General features: G+C 36.0%; 1 pseudogene; it reads left to right on the forward strand.

The window, feature by feature from the left end:
* The first annotated feature begins 3,581 nt into the window (after positions 1-3,581).
* LOC123456861 lies at positions 3,582-3,682 on the forward strand (annotated as a pseudogene).
* Positions 3,683-7,066: the final 3,384 nt, after the last annotated feature.

A 7,066-nucleotide genomic window follows, 5' to 3' on the forward strand; every position in this document is an offset into this window, starting at 1 on the left:
AAAGCTTCCTAAGGGAGCTCACAGTCTTGAGAGAGAGAGAGAGAGAGCCTTGGAAGATAAAAACCTATCTTTGACCTTTTTAGCTTTTTCTAAGAATGTAATTCTTCAGAAGCTGAGGTGCTAGCTTCTGCCAGCAGTTCATGGTACAAAATTGCCTGTGAATGGGCCCTTGATTTGTTGAAGTGGGTTTCTCTTACCCTGGTAACCAACCCCTGCTACTTTCTCCTTCGACCTGCAATCATTAGCCATGTGCTTTGATTTGACCTCTTTGACTTACCAGACGCAACTTCCTGCTCAGCTTAGCTACACATCTCCCTTGACCTCAACCATGGCTTAGGTTTCAAGGAAAATAATTGTTCCATTAGTTTTAGACTTAAAGGACCATCCACAATATCTTGTATTACCATTGACATGGGGAGAGAGTTCTAGATGTATTTTTCAAATAGGGATAATCTAATTGAGTTGATCAATTTCAACAAGGGCAGAGAAGGATGTAACCAAATTTTCATATATGGATATTGATTGGTAACTGATTGAATTGACTGCAATCCACAATGAACTCAACTGAAATAGAGAAAATAAGGTGCTTTGTAGTCTGGGTTATCAGATTTCAGCATATCAAGAAGTGAGTTTTCCCTTTTATACTAAAGTAGCAAGTTAGAAATCTTATAGCCGGTGGTTTGATTTTAGTGTCTCAATGATAATTTCATCAAATGATATTTTAAATATTTCTAGTCAGGCTACCGTAATCTTTTAATACATTCCTATTCTCATGTTTCAACCTCAGGAAACTTTTCACATCTGAAAAGCTGTTTATTTTTCCTCCTACAGAGAAAGTCTATATTTCATTAGGCTGAGCAGAGTGGCCAAGCCAGCAAACAGAGCAACCAAAACGATAAGAACAGTGATGTGTTCTCTTTGTGGGACTACATCAATTCCAGCTGGAAAATCGATGCACCTTGGGGAGAGTACAATACTACTCCAGCATCATTAATGCTCACAAGGCAACAAAAATCACAAGGAAAAAAACTCATTCAACATTGGCCATACAGAGAAACTGCAGGTGAGGAAAGTATGTTATTCCTCGGTTACTTAGGAAGGAATGTCCACCTGAAAAGCATTTCTCTATTTACTTTTAGAAACTATAAGCCACTAAAATTAAAATAACATATTTAAAGTACTCTAGACTTGTGGAAGGTTTATCCATCTTTGTTTTTCATGGTACTTTACATTAAGGCTAGATAGTGTTGTTTTCCTTGCTTTTGGGGTAACAAGGTTTGAATGATAGGGAGTTCAGGAAGGAGAAAATTGCATCACTCAAGCCAGAAATAGACTGTTAAAATGAAGGGATCTACTCCATTGCCTTATTTACTGAGCTGTGCAATTTCTGTTACAAAAATCCTTGGACTGCTATGGTCTCTCAATTCTTGCCATTATTAAAATAAATAGTGATCCAGAAAAACCTGGGCTAGAGTGAGACCCTGCCTTGAAAAACAAATTTTTTAAAAAAGGACTTGTTTTGGGGGCAAGTAAATTCTATCTTGACTTCCCCAGGTGAAATGATAACACCAAAGGAACACAGAACATATCTTAGAATCAAATGAGATATTCCTAGAAAAGATAAATGCTTATTGCAGTAGTTAACTATGCTACACTAATGCTGAATAATAAATAAAGTGAAAATCTGGTTTTAAATAGGTCTGTAGATTGGCTATGATTCAGCTTAGCTAAGATGGATTCCAGGTAGTAGGGATCAAGTCTCCAGGTTGGTTTCAGTTGTGGTTCCCACATCCCTACATTGTCCTTGGGCCTGAGGACCTGGCACAGATGGCAATCACAGGAATACAAGCAGCAAAGACAAGCATGGAAGCAAGCTGAAAACTTGTGCTTCCGTCACAGCTGATGTGATTTCACCAGCTGAACAAGTCACATGTCCAAATACAAAGCCACAAGCTGAGGAAATATGAACCCAAGCAACTATGTTGATATATCAGGAAGTAAATTAAGTATATAGGCAGTGCGCTAATCAGTTTTATCCTCAATTTCTTGTTGTAACTAGGAAATGGCTCTACAAACAGGAGTATTTCTTTTGGCTTTTGCAGGAAATGTTTATGTTTCCCTTTTCCTTAATAGTGTGATAAAGCTCCTTTTTAAACTGATGGTTTGGGGTTATAATTTTTTTCTTTGTGCTTTTATTAAGGCTTACTTTCATTTCCTATTCTGATAATTGTATGTATAAAATTCTTCAATGTTTTAAAAACAAAGTATGACTAACTTCACTCACAAGGTCCAAATTTCCTGCATCAAAATACTCTGTCATTCCCATTTTCCTCCATAAGGCTCTCGTGTTAACAGGACTACTGCATTTTCCATCATATTTTATATACTTGGAAGCTCTGTGACTAAGCACTTAAAGTTCATCAAAATATCTTCCACATAGATTGTGATCATTTATTGTTATGTCATTTCTTTCTTCATCCTTAATGCTGATTTGTCCACCCATAATATGTTTCTCTTACCATAAAGACAGATTTGTAATGTCTTCCATAATGCCATATATCTCCATGTAATAAGTCAGTTTTTATAAATGCCAAACCTTATAGTGATATCAAAATTCTAGTTATGGAACTATTTGGACTGATGTGATTCAAGTCTTAGCTTTAACAAATTCGTAGCTAGAAGGTATTTTTTTTTATAATTTTATGTTTTGATCTTTGCCTCTATTCCTAACATGTTGGGAGGGCAAGAACTATATGAGCCCTTGGCCTCAAGCTTCATCCGGCCCCATTTTTCATGGTGTTATTTTAGTCTGTTTTACCTTAAGAAGCTAGACTCCCAAATTTCTATGCTGACTTCGGGACTTGTAGTCTAACATGTATATAGTTGATACATCCCATTTACTATGGTGTGTGTCTCTTTCTTTTCTGGGTCATGTTATTTATATTGAGTGTGGCCATTTGATTTTGATTGTTTTTTTTTCTTTTCATAATTAAGGAATTATAGTAAAGTTTTTTAAAGCAAAGGATATCATTATATTGTCAGGGTATAGTATGTTGATTGGAAATTTGTCTTACTTATCTTTATCTTTAAAATTATTTGTATTTATATATTTGCAAACAGGGGTAGAGGGTGGAGGAATGGGTGTGCCAGGACTTCTTTATTTTAATTTTTTTGTTCATTTTTTATTAATTTATTTGAGAGTGACAGAGAGAGAGAAAGAGACAGAGAGAGAGAGAGAGAGAGATTGAGAAAGGGCGTGCCAGGACCTCTAGCCACTGCAAACAAACTCCAGACGCGTGCACCCCCTTGTGCATCTGGCTAACGTGGGTCCTGGGGAACCGAGCCTCGAACCGGGGTCCTTAGGCTTCACAGGCAAGCGCTTAACCGCTAAGCCATCTCTCCAGCCCTGGACTTCTTGTCACTGTAAACCAACTCAAAATGCATGCGCCACTTTTTGTATCTGGCTCTACATGGGTATTAGAGAACTATATCTAAGCCATAAGGCTTGGCAAGCAAGTGCCTTTAGTCACTAGACCATCTCTCCAGGTCCTTAATACCTTTAATATTTAAAAGCAAATTATGTGCTTGCTTCAGCAGCCCAAATATTAAAATTAAAACTATACAGAGAAGATGGCCCCTGCACAAGGATGACACACAAATTTGTGATGTGTTCCATATTTTTCTAAAAAAAAAATTAAAAAGACAAAGAAAAAAGAAGAAAATAATAAAGAAAAGAAAATTATAATATCTATATGAAGATCTACGACATCAAGCTTATGGAATGTAATTGTGTTGATTGTTGAACCTACTGGAAGATTTTCTTCAGTTATTTTTTTTTCCTTTTGCTATTTAATTGTGAGATAATCCTCACAAAAACTTCACAAATAATGTTTCTACCTGGGATTCCAACAATGTTGCCATCCTATAAGCCATCTTTACATATTTTTTTTTTTTTTAGTTTAAGGAAAGCTAGACCTGTGGACAGTTATAACTGAGTGTCAAATGATATTGCCTGCAGTTATGAGGTTTCATGGAAGATACTTTTTACCACATAGAAACCAGGCCAAGACACAGCAAGTTTCTTTTCTGTAACCCCTTTCTCATCCTTTAACTGAGGATATAGACATTTAAGAGTCCCAAAATGTTTGTCTGTGTCTATTACTTAGTGCTGAACACCTTGCCACTTAAGCCTATAGCCCTGTCTCCTCTCCACGCAAAGATGCTAAAACCAAGTACTACTTTCTCAAGACCAACAATAACTCCATATTCACCCAGAGTACCTTTAGAATATGTTAAGATGTATAGCTTGGTTGTCAGTTTTCTTTGAATTTTTCTCATCTGGGACTTTCTTTGATTTCTTGTAAACGAAACCATCCATTTGGAAAGATATTGCCACCTCCCCCAAAACATCTCTAGGTGCTTTGTAGCAGCATGACTTATGAAGTTATTTCACATGATAAAGTATTGCATAAAGTCTCCCTGAATGTAGCATATACTAGAAATAGTAGACTACAGATAGGTATAATAAATAAATCAGATGGATAATTTTCCCCTATGTTACTATTAATTGCTATTTTCCCCACAGCTGTCTTCCAAGATAAATTCTAATGATGACCTCTTGACTACTTAATAAGGAGATCACTGAATTGACTAAATGTATATTTTTTTTCCTGGAGTTATCTAAGATAAACTATGATTTGGCTTTTAAGAAGTATATATATTTTAAGTAAGAAAAGACAAGGTTTTAAACACAGATCTCTAATTATGTTAAGAAAAATTGGAGGAAGAAAGGATACTGAGGTTTAAAAAAAAGTGAAATTCTGCTGCTTCTTGTTTCTTTACAAGCTAGTTTTCAAACAGAAATAAAGAATTATGACCTCATAGACACCAAGGGCATTTTCTGCCTATAGAAGAACTAAGTCTTCAAGACAAATGTCATCTTTCATATGTCAGATTGGTCAATCAGCAAAAGGAGATTGAGATTTCTAGAGACCATTCCACAAATCATCAGGAACTTGGCTTTAGCTCCAAATAAAATACCTCAGCTTTTGATAATACTCATCAAAAAATCATAACAAGGCCCAGCAGTGGTAAAATCAAAATAAATCAAATATAAATATGTTTATTTTCAGAGCTCCATGATAACCAAAACTATCTGGTCTGATAAAATGGGCAGGAAGTATTTTTGTTCACACAAAGGAGGATAATCATCCTAAACATGAAAATGAGAAAGCAGAAGATGTCAGTTAAGAAGAGTCATGAACAAAGGCATGACTATGTTGGCAGCACTTAGCATTTGAGATAATTACCAATTGTCAAAGATAGAAAACAAAGGCATGAAGTTGTTCATCAAGGGGAAAAAAGTAGCTTGGAGGCTGTAGAAATGGCTTAGTGGTTAAGTATGCTATCTGTACAAGAATGAAGGCCTGAGATTACTCAAGTTCACATTTCAAGAACACATAAATAGCTGGGCAAATCCATGCATGTCTGTAATCCCAGGGCTGTGATTGGAACAGAGACTGGAGTACACTGGGGCTGGCCAATAGCGAGGTCTTGAATAAGAAACCCCATGGCAAGGAAAAATGGGTAAGTGATGGAGGTGGACATCTAATATTCTCCCCTGATCACCAAAGGTGAACCCATGGGGTGCCCTATCAGCACATACATGTGCATATAACACATAGACATGCTAAACATACAACATTACACCATACATACTACACCCAAGCCAAAAAATAAAAGAAACAGAAACCTATTAGTTCAATTAAGAGTTTATTGCACTTAGTTTCTCATTACTGAAGAAAAACATCCAATCAAATGCAGCTGATGGGAGGAAAGGGTTTTCTTTGGCCTAAAGGCTTGAGGAGAAGCTTCACCATGGGAAGGAAAGCATTGCATGATCAGAAAGCTAGCCCCTACCTCTGGGTGGAAGTATCTGAGTAATGAACTTGGATCTGAGCTGATAAACCTCAATGTATGCCCCCAATGATACACCATCTCCAAAAGCCCCACTTCCCAAATTTCCATGAGCTGATATGAGGCCTTATCATAATCATATGAGGCTATGAGAGACATTTCATATTCATAGTACTACATTATTTGATCTAATATCACAATATTTTTCCCTAAATAATCAGTCATAGGTTTATATAGTAGAGTCTAATATGTCAAATGAGTGTGCTAACATCACTAATTAAATGAAGAAGCTACTACTATTGATAGTATGATCATCAACACTAGACATTTATTTTGGGCATTCAAGTGTCTCTACCCTATCATTTCACTGTAAACTATTGGCAAAAATGCTATTCAAAAGTTACTCATATTAAAAGACATTTATATAGCTTCACTGAAAAGAAAATGAAATAACAAAATCCCATAATAGGCAGAATTGGAACTCAAGAGACTCATCACTAGTTAGAATTATTGAACTTGGAGATTTGTCACTGGTTAGAGTTGTCAGATTTGGAAACACAGTATTTGATATTTTCCCTGTTTGTTTTAAGTCTTGTATTGGCTTAATATTTCTTTGCTATGCTCAATGTCATCTTTGCAGTGTGAATATTTATTCTGTACCATTATGGTTTTGTTTTTGGTATTATGGCTCAGTTAAAAGACCTTATACTAGGGACTGGAGAGATATCTAGTGGTTAAGGCACTTTCCTGTGAAGCATAAGGACCCAGGTTCAATTCCCCAGTATATATATAAGCCAGTTGTACATGGTGGTGCATGCATCTGGATGGAGGTCGTTTGCAGTGGCTGGAGACCCTAGTGTGCCATTCATTCTCTCTTTCTCTCTCGCTCTCTCTCTCTTGCTCTCTCCCTCCATCTTTCTCTCAAATAAATAAAAATGGAATTTTTTAAGACCTTAAAAACATCCCATAATAAATTATATTTCTTACACAAATTTTGGTACAACTATAAAATGAAAGTTTATGTAGTCATTATGTATGCAAGCAATGAAGAAATTTGCTTTCATATTTTTATGCAAAATGCAAACAATACAATTAGATCTATGGGGTGATATCAATTAGGCAAAACTGTATTATAAAAAAGTATGAAAGG

This window comes from Jaculus jaculus, chromosome X (genome assembly GCF_020740685.1).
Source record: "Jaculus jaculus isolate mJacJac1 chromosome X, mJacJac1.mat.Y.cur, whole genome shotgun sequence".
Taxonomy (NCBI): Eukaryota; Metazoa; Chordata; class Mammalia; order Rodentia; family Dipodidae; genus Jaculus; species Jaculus jaculus.